The sequence below is a fragment of the Neopelma chrysocephalum genome, unplaced genomic scaffold, assembly GCF_003984885.1.
Source record: "Neopelma chrysocephalum unplaced genomic scaffold, ASM398488v2 Primary Assembly neopelma1_91, whole genome shotgun sequence".
NCBI classification, from domain to species: domain Eukaryota; kingdom Metazoa; phylum Chordata; class Aves; order Passeriformes; family Pipridae; genus Neopelma; species Neopelma chrysocephalum.
This window is the reverse complement of record NW_020897753.1, coordinates 1345917-1361851: the sequence shown is the minus strand read 5'-3', so window position 1 is coordinate 1361851 and position 15935 is coordinate 1345917. Positions and strand designations below refer to the sequence as shown.

Below are 15935 nucleotides of genomic sequence, written 5' to 3'. Positions count from 1 at the left end.
AATGGGGGGGGCGGGGCCGCCGGCTGGGGGGGCGGGGCCGGGCGGGGAGGGGAGGGGAGCGGGGCCGCCGCCAGGGGGCGCGACAGGCGGCGGCACGGCCGGGCCGCGGCGGGAGGGGGGGGCGGGCAGGGCGCCTCAGAGGCGCAGGGGCTCGGGGGAAGGTTCGTTCTTTACACTTCTTTAAGTTTTATTTTCACCCCCATTTTAATTTTTTCCCCCCTTTTTCTCGTGGTGGTGCCGCTGTTGGCCGTGGCGGGAGCGAGGCAGCGCCCCTTCATCCCCTGCCCAGTTCGTCCCCCGGCGCCCGGTTCAGTGCCGGCGCTGGGCTCGGGCAGGTGACCCCCGGTTCGTATCGTCCCCCCTGCCCTCCCCTGGGCTTTGGGTCCAAGGACCGGTGCAGCTCACGAGTTGAAAAATATTGAGAAATAAATAAAAATAAATAAATAAATAGATAAATAAAATGTAAATAAATTTGTATGTTCCCTCAGCCCCTGTAGTCAGATGGCGGGGAGCGTTTTCTCTCCTGTGGAATCTCCCTCACCCTCGAGGTGCTGCAGGCGGCGGCTTTGGGGTGTGGAAGGGTTTTCCCGAGGCGTTTGATCCTGTTTGGGATCAGTGAGTGTTTAAGAGCTGCCTGGTTCCATGCTCAGCTCGGGACAGCACTTGCTGGGACATATCTTATGGTGCCCAGCGGGACTGAGGTTGAGGGGTCTTGGGGCCTGGCTGACATCCTCAGGGATTTTTCCTTGGAAAACAAATTTTCTGCCCTCCTAACACAACCAAAAATTTATGGTGGCCGTAAGGCAAGCTAGAAAACACCTTCCCCAGGTGTTTTTTCCTAAAACCTAGTTTCTTATTATTCGCAGCTTACCAGCCTGCAAGTAGCATTGGCTTTGGCGAATGAAGTTGATGTTTCCATCGGGTTTTCTTTAAATTTTCCATCAAAGCGGGATTTCCTTCCCGGCACACAGCTGCTGCCTTCATGAGCATCCTGTTCTCTTTGTCACCAGTGCACAGGTGATCTTGGCCACCTGTGTGGTTTTGACCAGTACATTGGCCAGCACAAGGAGCCGATGTCTGGGGGAAGGGTGGCTCCCAAAAATTGTGTCCGCTGATCCCAGTTATCCTCCAGTTGTGCTTTTTGCTGCTATCAGAAGACACAAGGCCAAGCTCCATTAAGTTCATAGAGTGCTTGACTTCCACAAATCCTATGGAAATTGCCACATAGTTGCACTTTCTCTATAAAGTTTGAATACTTCAGTTCCTATTGTTTAACTTTTGGCAAAAGCAAATGAAAGTATCAAACCTCATTCTTTCTCAAGATGAATGTTAATAAATTTTTGATGTATTTGGTATTTAGATGTTTGAAATGTTATATACCTACTATCTTTATTCAACTAATTGGAAAAAAATAATTCTGGATCGATTTTCCTTGACAAAGAGGGAAAGGGATTTTTTTTTCTCTGTCACTTCAATTCTAATCTTTCCCTGAGGAGAGTAAGAACTAATAATAAATTGACTTCAGGTTAAGGTACAATTGTCTGTATTGATAGTCCTGACAGTGAGCTGTGCCCTGACCAGCTCAGTCATAATCAGCTGTGTTGCATTTACATCTTAACGCATATATATATATAACATGTTACATGCATGCTATGGATACATATGTACATGTATTATACAGACATGGGTATGACTGGTACTACAGCGTGCCAGGGGCTTACCATGTGGGACAGAACAGCGAGCTGTGCAAGTGCAGAAGCTGATTTGAAATGCGGCAGATATCCTGGGGATTTTTTTTTTAAAACCGGGATTCTTCAAAGATTATAGCAGTGTTTTTACAAAAACGTTGTGTATTTGGTATTTCTCACGCCTGACTTAGTTGTATTAGTTAACAGATTCCAGGGTTACGTTGCTGTGCCGTGTGGCTAAGCCTTAACACAGATCTGTGGGATACTCATAAAAGATGTATATGGTCTATCTCTCAGCTTAATTCCAAGGCCAGCCCAGTGCTGATGGCATCATTTAGAAATTACAGTACATATTCCTGGAGAATTCCAAAGGGCATGTGAGAAATAATTAGATTTTACCAGGTCACAGCTGCTCTGGAGCACTAAAAGGTCTTTAATATGCTGTTGCAGCAGATTTTTGACTGCGTTCTTTTATGTAAACTCCGTAAATATACCTCTTAAGGACGTGGGTAGCCTTTAAAATACTCTCCACAAAAAAACCTGTCGTACGTGGAGAGCTTGACCACGTTCTCCATCTTCTTCTTAAAATGTAGAAATTCATGGTCTCTTGAATTCCAGGAGAACGGAGAAAACTCTGTTAATACGGATGGAGTTACTCATATGTTGGGAATAAAAATATGAATATTTAACACAGACGTGCTGAAACCGAGGAATATAATGAGATATTTTAATTGAATTTCTAAGTTAAAATATTCCTTTACCTGTATTTTGTTTATAGAATTAATTAATGCTCATGACACTGAGATTAAAGTTCTTGTCAGACCTATAGGGAAATTACCTTTCAGAAGACATGGCAATCTTGTTAACGCTTCATGGGCTGAGAGAGTTTGGAAGGTGTCGGTGGGAAATTCAGAGTACTCACACTACATAATGCATTTCACAGAATGTTAATGCAAGTTTATAACACACACTTGGAAGGTGCTATTAGGTCAAGGTGATAATGATGATGCTTGTTTCTTTTTCCCCCGAGCCTCCTGATGTTCTGATAAGAATCAAAGTTCTGGGAACTTCCTCAGCCAAAGGTTGACCTGAATGACTGTCACTGTGACTCGGAGTTTTGGATATACTTTGTCCTGCTGTGGATCCAGTTCCAGTCAGAAACCTTTCTGGGCAGGACATTTATGAAATGATGAGAAACCAAACACACTGATCGGGAGTGAAATTGGATCTGAGATCACTCACCCTCGGTGCAGAGGGAGAGGGCTGTCTTCAAGCACCAAAACTGGAGCCTGGCTTCTTTGAGCTTCCCAAGGACAGATTTCTGTCAGATAAAGCTGCGAGTAATAGTTTGATATTCAATGGAATAAGCTGAAATGAATGTTAGTGGGTTTTAGCTTTAGGCTTTTATCAGGTTATATTGATTTTTCAAAGCAAGCTGTCCCAAATCCAAGCTGGGTATTGGCTGATTTGTAGAGACATCTAAGGAAAGAGGACACTATAATATATGAACTTCGGTATGATACATGTCCTGTAAGGTTTCCTGATATTGACTAAGTACAGTTTCTCAGCAAACACATATTGCATTTTATATTAGAGTTTAATCTTTAAATGATCTGAACCATTTCAGAATTCGAATCCAATTTTAGATGTATTCCTTCCGTACATAAATGCCTGTCAAATTCAGCTTTCAGCATTGTGTATGTACGTAGAATACCTTGTCAAAGTTGGTGCAGCAGCTCTTTATCAAATGCAACAAAAATGAGAATGTAATCATGGTAGTAGAGCTAAAATGTATGTAGAGTCTAAAACTAAATATTTCCTTAAAATTAGGTGGGCTCAAGAGTGCTCCTTTCTTTTCCCCTGCTAGAGGAATGTGAGAGATAATAGTTGTAATTGTGGTTATTTTGTCTGTCTGTAAGGGCCAGGAGGTTAGACCACTGCACCTGTATTTTCTGCCATTCCTCTCCCTTCTCTCCGTGCTTTCTCCCTGTTCTTCTTTCCAACTCTCCCAAACAGCCTCGGGGAAAAGCCCTGTCAACTCAGAAACACCCATGATGCAACCACATCTCTGTTTTCCCTAAGGCAAATAAACAGCTTTGCTTGTGAGATCATGTGCTATGGATAGCAAAATGAAGTAACTTAATGGGGTACTTGAAATTGCAAAGCCTTTGAGTAAGGTATTTATTTTTTATTATTTACAGAACAGACTGAAATGGGTAAAGAAAGCTGACTACGTAAAGTTCATACCAAGAAAATTTGCTCCTAATGCTTAGGGTTGATTTTTGTATTTAGGAGGCAATCCTCTCTATTTGTTAGATGTCAAAGCATGAAGCCACCACGACAGCATTTTTAGGAGAAGCAGAGCTAACTCCTTGAGGAACATGGAGTTTTTCCTTGCTTACTTGACAAAGTAAGCGGTGCTGTCAGAACAGAATAGACTTTCCGTGCGCTTGACGTGGCTTTGAAAGTGTGTTAAAGGAAGGAAAAAATAGTGTTCCGCCAAAACAACCTTGAAAACCTTAACTGAGATTGTTAGTAACGTGTAGTATGTGCGAGGAAGAATCCTGTAAAGGAAAAAAAACACTGCTGTTCTGCCCTCAGGGTAGTTCTTACATTTGCAAATTCACATTTTTATGGATGCAACCCATACCCGGAGCCGAACAAAGTGGTAAAAGCGTTTTTACACCTGCCTCTATAAAAAGGGTTCCAGTAGTACAGACATACTTAAACAAATAAAAAAACTAAACCTTCTGAAACGGCACAAAAGAGCAATTCTGGTACAATTTTGGTCTTTCTTGGAGCTTTAATTGCTGCTTATGCAACAGCTGCCCAGAGCCGACCTTCGAGGAGCAAGAGAAATGCAAAGAAATGGTGATTTGGGGCTTGCTGAGAAGGGGCTTGGGGTGGATAACTCCTTTTTGTCCGTGTTCCTGTTTTGCCTGTTGGTGTTGGAACTCTTTGCCTCTCCTGAGCAGACAACAGTTTGGGGAAGATTCATGTTTCTTGTTACATTTCCATATGCAGTTTTGATAGATCTCAGTTCTTCACAGGTTTACACCGAAAGCTTGGAAGTCACATGCTTTCTCTCAAGTGTATTTTCAGGCCGTGAAAATGGCTCTTCTGGTCCTTACTCTTTGTTTTTACTTCCTGATAGCCCCGGAGGATTTTCCGCCCCTGTCTTCCCTCTCAGCGTTCTCAGCCTGTCTCTGCCAGGCTCTCTGCACACGCCCTGCCTCTTCCCCAGCTCCTCTCCTCCTCCTGCAGTGCCCAATAGCTGTTCCTCTGCACATCAACCCACACGGGAGCGTTCACATTCCAGCTCTTTGTGCATTGATCATCTGCTGGGAGAAGCTGCTTCTGCTGAACTCTCTGCTCTCCCTCGTTGTCCTTTTCCTTTGCTCCCCCGCTTTTACATGTCAGAGAGTTTCCTATTTTCTTTCCTTCTCCTATTATGTGAGCGGTTTCACTTAGGTCTAATCTGGTAAAATTACAGTGGCCAAGTTCTGTGCAGTTGTATAATGTATGAGTTTCCCAATTTGAATATTTAGCATTCTGTGTAAACTCGAAGCAAGTGTGTGGGGATGTAGCACTGCTGAAGGCATCAGGTGGTGTTCTGTAATCTCTAAAAAAATGTACACCCTCTGCTTTGCAGGCAAATCAAAGCATTAGCACATTATTTTGGCCAAATGTACCGCCCTGGTTGTTTGTGTCTAGTCTGTGTTAACATCCAGCCATAAGCCCGAGTCTGATTTGCTTGTGTAATACCTGGGTCTGAAATTGCGAAAGGCTGTGCCAGCGTTGAATGTATGAATAACTCCAAAGCGTTTATTCTCAGAAAGGCCCAAGTTTACATCGTCTGAACAGATTTGTTTAGTCCTAAGTAGGGGTGATTATTCTGGCTTCGTCTGTTCAGCAAGAGAGGGCGTTTCAGGAATGGCTTTGCTCAACAGCAGTTAATGGTGTTGGCAGGAAGGTACGAGTTGATATGGTCATTAAAAGCGAGTTAACAGAAATTTTGAAATTTCCCTGGCCGTGTAGTTATATCTGATGGGACTCTGACTCAGGGAAAGGACCCACATGCAGAAACTTTATCTCAGTTGGGATGGCAAGTCACCTTTGTACGAGAGTCAACCCCAGCAGCACCATCTGCGTGAGTCGGTGTGGAAGCTGCCGTGTCTTCAGCATCTGCTGGTGAATGTGCTGTGGAGAGATCCTTGAAGCTAAACAGGAAAAAAAAAAAGCAGTTGTAAGGCATGTGTGTGTTCTCTCACATTTGCTTTTCCTAGTTATACATTATTAATGCTGATTTTACTTTTTACCAGTGAAATTTTGTCTGGAGTTTACCTTGACTGCAAGGGAGATCTCGTTCCTAAAGCGCTGGAACGCTCAGCAAAGGTGTACTGTTTCCGTCGAGTCTCAGAAGCACATTCATGCTGGAGGGTTTCCTGGGTATTCCCAGAGTGATCCCTCTCCAGTTTTCACCCGTGTCCCAGTTGCAATACCTGGAGAGGATGACTGGGAACACTGATGAGTGGAGAGAAGCTCTCCCCTGCCAAATGTCTGCCCAGAGCTCGCTCATAAGCAGAGAAGTGAGGAGAAGGCCTGAGACCTGGGAATTACTTTGAACAGGTGATGGGCATGCATTATTTAGTGGGTATGCCTTGCTGCTACTGAGGATGGAGTTCCTTGAAGTGGTAAGAGGCTGAATTTTCATGGGAAACGGGATCTGAAATTCATTTCAAGCTTAGTATCTGGAGCAGTGTTCTACATTTTCTTTTTTTTTTCTTCCTTAATCCATCTTTAATCTCCTTCCTCAAAGTTTTTGTTCTTTGGCCTTTTGTGAACACGCACTAATTGCTGCTGCCAATCCCAAGGCCTGGGGGAAAGCGTTGGGAATCCCGAGGAGGAGTAACCTGTAGGAACCCGTAAAAGACCTTCAGCTCTGTGACTCAGGAAAACAAAGGCATTTCGCCTGACCTCGGGATGGATGTGGCTGCCCGTGATGGGCAGCACATGAGAGAGTTGACTTGTCTGAGATGGTGACAACAGCAGCTTTGTTAGTTAAGAACAGAGTCTGACTCTGGGCGGTTCAGAGGAGTAAGAGGTTGCAGGAGGCAGGATGGGAATGTTGAGTATGGCAGCTGTGCAGTAGATGAACACTTTCGTCAAGGTCTTGTATTTTCTTTGAGCTCCTTGTTTCTCCTCTCACCTTAACGGTAAGGAAAACAAGCTCCTGCCTTTCACATGCAGAGCTCAGCATGTTTTTGTCTCCCCTAAGAGTGGTCTGCACTGCAGTAGCTTTGTGTCCAGTTCATTGATGGAGGAAAAAAGATTTTCAAAGCTGCTTCACAGTCACTCTCCCACCCCCTCCTCCACCCTCAGACTCACAGCTCTCCACTGACGGCTTGTGGCATCGATGCCAGAGGCTTCATCTTCATTCCTCTTGGAGAGGTGTTGGAGAGAAGGTCAAAGGCAGGCCTAACTCTGCCAACCAAGCAGGTAAAGCCCAAGGCCTGTAGCACAGTCATTACAGTGTGAGTGGTGCCATGGGATAGAGAGATCAGTGATATACACTCTTAGGTGGTTTGACTTTTCATTTCTTTGCTTGGTACTCTAGATGGGTTATAAAACCAGAATATAAATCAATTTCTAATCTTCAGGTATTATGACAAAGCTTGTAGGTGCAAAACTCAGTTTTGCACATTGCTGTGAAAGCAAAAACTCTGTGCTGGTGTGACAGGGCTAGCTGGACCTATGGTCTGAATCAAGTATGGTGTGTCCATAGTCCTAACTAAAGCATTAATGTATATCTTTCCACATAAGCAGGCTTTCAGATACAGTAACGTGTGAGAAATATTTAATTTCCATTTATTGACAAAAAAAAATAAAAAAAAAATTTCATTTGAATGAGAGAAGCAGAGTGAGTCTCTCATTAAAACTGGAGCAGCTCTTGACCTTAGCAACGGTTCTTTAAAATCCTGCATTTCTCAAACCACCAGCAGTGCCTAAACTAGCACATTATTTATAGGTGTTGCTCACCTGATCTGTGCCTCAGTGTGCCTTTCCTTAGATTAAAACCCTCACAAGATGCTTGTTAGAGCAGCAACGGAGTCTTGTACATAAAACCTCAAACTCCTTACAAATAAATTGACCGTTGTACCCCCTGAGATGCAAAGTATGATTTTTTGGAAGTAATGCTTGAAACATTTGCTTTTGTAGTTGTAAAACACTAAAACCAGAAGTTTGCCTTGCAAATGCCAGCAGATGCAACACCCAAACTCCAAGAGAAGCTCAGGAAGAGCTGTTAACAGCTGCACTGGGAAATTACCTTCATATTTAAATATGAACGCATCTAAAAATAACCCCGGTGAGGAATGAAAACTCCATTTGTTGTTAGCCTGCCTAGCATTTGTCTTTATTTCTAGTTGATGTTATTTTACGTTATTGTTCGTGGGTATAACAAAGCCTGTTTCATTTCTCCTTGATCATTTTTCCCAGGGGATGCAGAGAGGCTCTGATTGCAATTGTAAATTCTTCAGTGAACAAGTCGTGATTGCTGGGGATTGTTCAGCCACAATCATTTCGGGCCTGTGCCGGGTCAGCTCTGTGCTCTGTGCACACAGTGGAGCCTGGAAGCACAGAACAGAAGGGATTCAGGTTATTGAGTTCAGGTCCCTGATACTCCAGGCAAGATCATCTAAAAATGGGTTTGCACAATACATCTGGCTGGCTGCTGCCGCAGAGGGCAGCTCCGGCTCCGCTTCTGCAGCAGCTTGTGTTTGGCCAGTGCTCTGGTTAGCTCAGCTGCCAGAAATGCAGGCTTCCTCCCAGAACAAAATACATTTTGCTGGTGCTGCTTTTCCATCCAGCTCATGATGGAGCCAGACAAGTGCTGGTGCCTGCGGGACCGTCCTGTTCCACTGCGCTTTGGTGGTTGGGTCCGGCGAGCTGAAGTTGGCTGTTGTGGTCAGCTTTAGCAGTAGTGCAGGTATGCTTTGCAGAGAGGTGAAAAGTCAAGCTTTCAGCCTCATTAGGTGCTCTGTTTAGTCTCCACAGATTTAATGGAAACTCTCTGTGTATGTGTGCATGGAACGGTTTCAAGAAGAACCCGTCCGCTGGAAGAGCAGACGAGCCAGCTCTGAATGACAGCCAGTCACACTGTACATCACAAATTGCTGCTGGCTCCCTTTCACTTATTTGTTTATTTACTTCACCATTCTGAGCTGCCTGCAAAACAACTGCAGAGCCCTGCTGCCTGCTAGTTATGGTTTTCCACCCACCAGCGCTGCTCAAAACTGACTTTGACGCTGCATCTGTGAACTTCTGCCTCAGAGGTCTCGTACAGACTTGTTCTCAGTGAACGTGCGAGTTTGGCATATGCAGCTGTCAAACTTCTTATGGTTTGTGTCGCCCTGTCATATTACCACAAGGGCAGTTTTCTTCTTTGCTTTTTAATTTGTGAAACTCAGAAATACTCGGCTCTTTCTCTAACGTGTAATGATGAATCTCCTGTATTTTTAAAAGCCATAATGTGCTGGGGCTGTTACTGGGGAATTACTCTGTTCTTTTCCCAATGGTCTTAAGGATTTTAATACTTTGGCCAAATGCCTCGTTGAAAGGATTGTGGTATTGGCATGGAAACTGGCACTTTCATCAAATTTGTGTGGCAGCTGTTCGATTTGTCACCACTGTAGCAACCTTTTGCCCTCTTGCAATGTGTGGTGCTTGTGTTACTTAAGGTTTCAAGTAGGAACAATCTCGTGTAACCATTGCTGAAATGTGCAGTGCTTAGTCTGGGAGTCCCCTGAGCAGTAGGGACGAAAACAGGGCAGATACCCGTCTCTTCACCCTCAGGACCAGCAACAGGACTTGAGGAAATGACATGGAACTGAGTCAGGGAAGGTTTAAGTTGGATATTAGGAAATATCCACCCAGAGGGTGGTTGGACACTGGCACAGGCTTCCCAGAGCAGTGATCACAGCACCAAGCCTGTCTGACTTCTAAGAAGTGTTTGGACAATGCTCTCAGGTACATTCCTGGGCTGTCCTGTGCAGGGCCAGGAGTTTGACTCCATGATCCTGATGGGTCCTTTCCAACTCAGTAGATTTTGTGATTAATCCTATGAAATCCACCTGCCTTCTCATCCAAAGGTGGTTTGGGCTCATTCCCTTCTTACAGATGAGGAGAAGTTATTAACGTTGACCATTAGCAGCTTTTGGAGTGACTGGGAAAACATCACTGCAACTGTGTAAACCCAGGAATGCCTTGGAAAAACCATGGGAATGGGCACTTTGTCCTGTGGTGTGGGACTCCAATCTTTAGAATACTGTGTACTAGGAGAGCATGTTCACATTTGTTGGGCCAGAGAGCCAGGAGGACATGGGGTGGGTTCTCATTTCATTTCAGTGAGCAGACATGTTGCTGTGTTGTGTTTGTGGCAAAAGGCAGAGGTGGATGGGAACGGAGCAGCCATGGAGCCAAACCAGGAGTCATTTACGGGAGTAACGATGAGGCAGCGCCGGAACAGGCACTGACCTGTCGCTGGCCTGCCAGGGATTGTACGTCTGCTCTTTGAAGCTCTACAAGTTTAACAGTTTTAACCTAAAGACTTCCAAGTTCTGTTGAATATCTGTATAATGCCATAGATAGCTTTACAGATATTGTTTTTATTTCATCTGTGGCAGCGCTGTGCTGCCTGGATTATAGGCCTCTTTTTGAAATTGTTAATTAAGGTTCCTCCGAACTTTTGGATTTGAAGGCTGGGCTGAGTCTTTTCGGGGTTGGCTCCAAAGTGGGTGTTGTAAATTTTGCAGGCATGAGTGTGTTGTTTAGAAAACAGATGTTGTTTGATATCTTCAAATCACCTGACTTTTTCTTGGTTAAGAGGGAGAGCACTGCAGACAAAGAGGACTTTTAAAGGCTGTGCTCTCAGTCTGTGTGTCCCATGGCCTGCCAGCTCTTTTACCTCCTTCTGGATGGCTTAGTCATCCACATAGTTAGTGGTGAGTCTGCTTTAATGTAGGCACTTGAGGCCTGTGTATTGGGCCTGTTATTTGAAGTGGAGTTCACAGCACACGCCTTTTAAAATTTTAAAACAATTACTTTGTAATAATATATTGCAGCAGAGAAAACAAATTGGTTAGGAGTGCAGGAGTAAATAATCTGCTGGAATAAGGAAAAAACCCCATTTAGAAGAATAAAGAAAATATTTTATGGCTTCTAGAACTTTTTTTATAATCAAATGTGACTGCTTTTCTCCCTGCCTGTGCTCTGCACACATGTGCACGTACATATTTTCCTTACATTCCAAGTGTTTCTGCTCAGAGCAGCGAGTTTCAGGCACAAATGTTGTTAGGGAAATATCAACTCTGGAAATGGCAGCTATTGAAAGATTAGAAGTGACTGAAAACAAAATCTTGTAAAAGAATTTCTAATGTAATTGTAACATAATTTGTTGCTGCACTTGCTCTGCTATGGCATGATTAAGTACTGAATTTGAATCAGCTTTTAAAAGAAAATGCTTAGTTTCATTCCACAGCACAATTGGCAACTAAATAAAAGTTCAGACTGGATTTTGTTTTGTTTTTTTTTTTCTCCAGCCCTCTTTTCACAGAGAAAGAAAAATGTACATAGAGTCTTTTGTGTTTTGCAGAGAGGAAGTGCAGCACAATGGACGGTCGGAGGAAAGCAATTCCGATAATCAGTTTTCTGTACTACTTATTACAACTGGTCAGGTCTGGGGTTTAATTAAATTTTAGGGATAAAGGACAATGGGGTGTGCTAAGGATGGCGAGTCAGCTTAAACTTAGAATTTCCTGGCTTTTATCCATTTCTGTGCCAACTCAGTAGTGCTTCAATATGTGGCTTCAGATGGGATTCACTTGTATAGGAGGTAATAACTGGTGAGGTTTTAGGGGTTTTCCAGGGTCTCTTTTGACTCCCAGAGTAATTATTTGTTCGTGAGTGGGTAATGGGAGCATTCCACCTGGGAATGCCCCCCTTCTGTGCCAAACTTCAGCAAACTGTGTGTTTGCACAATAAGTTGGCAAGTTTGTTAGTTTATCATTATTTTTTAAATAATGTTAAAATATAGTGATTTCAAAAGGATAGTTTATTAAGAGCTAGTGCTTTTTGGCTCTTAAATGCTTCGTGTCAGGTTGAGAGAGGATGAAAATGACCTGGTGTGCCTTTATGACATGTAGTGTGACCTTTTGTATAATGGAGCCCAAATCACCTCTCAACACCATTTTTTGGTGTCACAGCTGTCACGGGCACAGCTTCCAAAGGCGCCCAACCTTCCAAGGTGAAATGAAGAATCTGCTCTGTATCTTAACTATTAACTGTTGTGTGCTTGCCCCCCCAACTGCCCTCACTTTTAAAACCTGCTCCAGTCTGTGATTTGCTTGGCATCAGTGGCTTTGGAAATTCTCCACAAGACAAGTAATCTACTGATAAGAATTCCCCCACATTCTGGGCTTTGATGGCTTCAGGTAAATCACTCTTGCCTTGCTGTTGGATGCGTGTATTAATTACATTCCTGTGTTTGCCCATGCTGAAACAGATTTTCTAGGTTTTTAATCCCTTCTTTAGAGGTTTTCTAGGGCTCTTCTAGAGCCATTAACATTTTTTGCCCAGGTTGGATCCAGCTGCAGCACTGATCCTTTCAGATTGCACTTGACCAACAGGCCATTTGAATTCTTTACTGACAGCATCCCCACTCTGGCATCATTTTTGCCATGCTTTCTTGCCAGGCTGGCAGTCTGCAGACCTTTTCAAGCCAGTTTTGTGGAATTCTGTTCCTTAACACAGCTAGAAAAAATGAAAAGCAAAGAAGGACTGGAATTTTCCTTCTGTGTTCTTTAATAGTCACAAGAATGTCTTGGAAGCTTGAGCCTGGTACTTCTTCATCTTTATTAATGAACAAGCACCACTCTTGCAGCGTCCACTTCACAGGGCATGATATTTATTAGATAAATCAATAAAATATACTGATTATGGAGAACCCCAAAACTCTGTGTTGATATACATTTACTTTACCTGCTGTGAAAAAGACACTGCTTCACAAACTTTCCCTTCTACACTTTTCCCTTCACAAACTTCATACTTTTGAGGGTAATACGCTCAGCTACACTGGCATGTGCAAATGTGCTGCACTTTTGCATTACAGCAGTTTTTCAGCAATGATGTGAGAAATTTAAAAACCCCCAACATTATATAAATCAATACACAACTTAGATTTTTCTGGATCTATCTGCTTTTTAGCTACTGTTATAAGTTACGTTTGTGGTCATATATATATGGGTTGGAATACCTCAAATTTGAAAAGCTTTTAGGCTTAAAAATATGATTGTAAATGAGTTAATTCTGATGTAGAATTAATTTCATTGAATTATAAATGACTTTAAAATGGAGATGCCGGTGAATTTTGCTGACGTATGATGAAAGTGAACACTCCTTCACACCACACAATTGTATAAACAGTGTTAATAAGCCTAATTTTATAGACTGTAAATATTTGGATTTGGTATTTGTCATAGCATTTAGTTAGGGCAAGTTCCCCTACTGTATTTATTCTCAGCCCAAGACATATGCTGCTTTTATACACAGATGTTCCATATCAGGGTATTCAGGCTGCTTATTCCCACTTACTGCCATGAATCATTTGAGAAGGGAGGATGGAAAACACTGGCAATTTCAGCAAATGCAATCCCAGAAACACATTAATAAATACTTTTCACACGCCCCCAAGAGCCTGAATTAACAATAAACCCAATCTGAGGATATGAAATTGATACCTACTGCCCATTTTTTTCAGGGTTTGTGCTGTAAATGGTACAGGGGTGGCTGCTGAGTAATTTTGCTCAGTGATGGGTTATATATTGCTTTTACAGAGACCAATTTTCTGCTACAGACAACAAAACTTGTCTGTAGATTTTGTTGGTTTTGTTTTGTTTTTTTTTTCAAATTCTAATTGCTGAAAAATTATTTCAGCCTCTCTTGCTTATCATATAACAATAAAGCTTCAGGGCAATTGACCTGCTGACCTTAATTCCCAGGAAACTGTCACATTTCTCCTTTATTCTTTTGTCCAGCCTAACAATGTGACCCAAAATACTACCGAGCTTTAAAGTTTCTCAGCGTTGTAAGGTCAGGCTTTAGTCGCCATAGTTACAGTTCAGCCCGGCGGGTCAGGGGGCAAATAGATTAATGATGTCAGACACATCTTTAAATGCTTCTTACACCGCTCCGCCGTGCCGTGAGGCAGCTGAGCATATTTGGGATGACAAAGGCCCCCTTAAGTCCTGCTAATAGCAGGATCCTTGGAGACATCTGATGGAAAGGCCCTTCCCGCCTTCAACATCCAGTGGCGGTGGGCACCGGCTTTGCCTCACGCTGTCAGGGGAATATTGCAAAGGGTGGATAAATAGCCACTGCTCCCCCAGGCCTTTCGTTCTGGGCACCTGATTCCTTTGTCCAGGACTCAGTCCAGTGGTTAAAAGCCTCCAAGAGGATGTAAAATGGTGAACTGGAGGAATAAATTAGCATTGCTGATGGAAGACCTCACCTCTCCTTCGCAGTGGTGAGGGAAGCCAAGAGTCCTGTGGTTTACATCCCTGCTTCCTGGTAGGTATTAATAAAAGCTTCTTCATACATGTAGTAGTCACACAGGCCTTAGAAACATGTCTAGGTTCTTCCTCTAGCTAATGAAACTTCTTAAATTAAAAAAGGAGATATGGCTCTCTTGATGACTTACATGGGTTCCTCGTGGAATACGCCTTGGGGGTTTGCTCTCACATAGCCTGTTGTGTCAGAATTCAACAAGACTAAACAGCTGTGTGATTAATTTATGAGCAAGAATCTTTCTCCTTTATAAGGTCTTACTTCTCACACACCTGCACTGTTTTGCTCTTTTCAGAGAATTATGCACATTGCACGAAAATGAGACTTTGCGTCATCACTAGGTCAGTGTTCTTTAAAAAAACCCAAAACCCCCCCAACCCCAAGCAAAGCACTTTCATGTGCACTGTATCCAAGTACCTTTGGCAAACCCCCGATTTTGAAACACCATCTGTGTGAACCATGAATTTATTCCTGAAATGGAAATGCAGCTAATGGAGGCTCATGTGAGCCTCCAAACTGAATGAAAACAATGCAAAAGTTTATCAGGAAGTATGTAAGCAAAATCAATATTTTTTTATTAGATATATATTCTGTCCTTTATCAAAATGCGTTATCAATTCATCATTGTGATGGTTGACAACAGGAAAGTAGGAACTGTTGATATGAAACTAATTTAGATGTAGAGTGGGGTCAGAGCCTCTCTTCAACAGAGTGTGCTGATGCTGCTGGATGGAGGAATATTGTCAGTCCTGGGAAGGCCATGGTTACCTGGGGATGTGTCACACCCTTTCCTTGCTACTGGCACAGCCATGTAGTATTCCCTTTTCAATCCACTGGAATTATTTGTAGGAGAAGAATTTGGAAAACTGATGGTCAGCAAAATAAACGCTGACCTGTCAGAGCTTATTCTATTGCACTGTATCAGGGGAATAACAGACAAATATTTATGTTCTTTAAAATTAAGAGTCATTACTTATGCCTCTGTTAGCTTTTTGGGTCATTTTCTTAAACCTTTTTTATCTTAATATTTGATATTTAACAGACTCTGTTGCTTTCAATCTGAAGTTCCAGGAATGTGACGTTGTTTTTATTCTAATACTGATGAAGAATAGACCACTCTAATCAAGTTTAAGTATTTTTTCGTTGTTGCTGTGAGGGGAAAGAAAAGGCTCCTTTATTTTCTGGTATTACTTTTTAAGCCTTGTAGGATATATTATATCCTGTTTCTTCATCCCTCTCTCACTGACTTGGCCCAGTGTAAAGTTTCCTTTTCTTCCTCAGAACACTAATGTAGGACTTGAGAGGTAAGTGCTGCCCCCCATTTCTTGTGTTCACAGTGCCCTTCTCCCCCAGCCCAAATTGTTTCACTGATACTCTCACATCCTGCCCTATGAGACCTTGCTGCTTTAGCACCTACTTTTCCAACTGAAGTAAGTTTTGGTTCCTTCCATTTGTAGAATCACAGAATGGTTTTGTTGGAAGGGACCTTAAAACTCATCTGGTTCCAACCCCTCTGCCATGGGCAGGGACACCTCCCACTAGACCAGGTTGCTCGGAGCCCCATCCAACCTGGCCTTGGACACTTCCAGGGATGGGACATCCACAGCTTTTCTGGGCAAACTGTTC

General features: G+C 43.0%; 1 protein-coding gene across 3 annotated transcripts in view; it reads left to right on the top strand.

Annotated features, from left to right (window-relative positions):
- Positions 1-15935, top strand: part of MACROD2 (MACRO domain containing 2) — an 844666-nt gene that overhangs the window by 105783 nt on the left and 722948 nt on the right. The gene's annotated exons all lie outside the window — the stretch shown is intronic.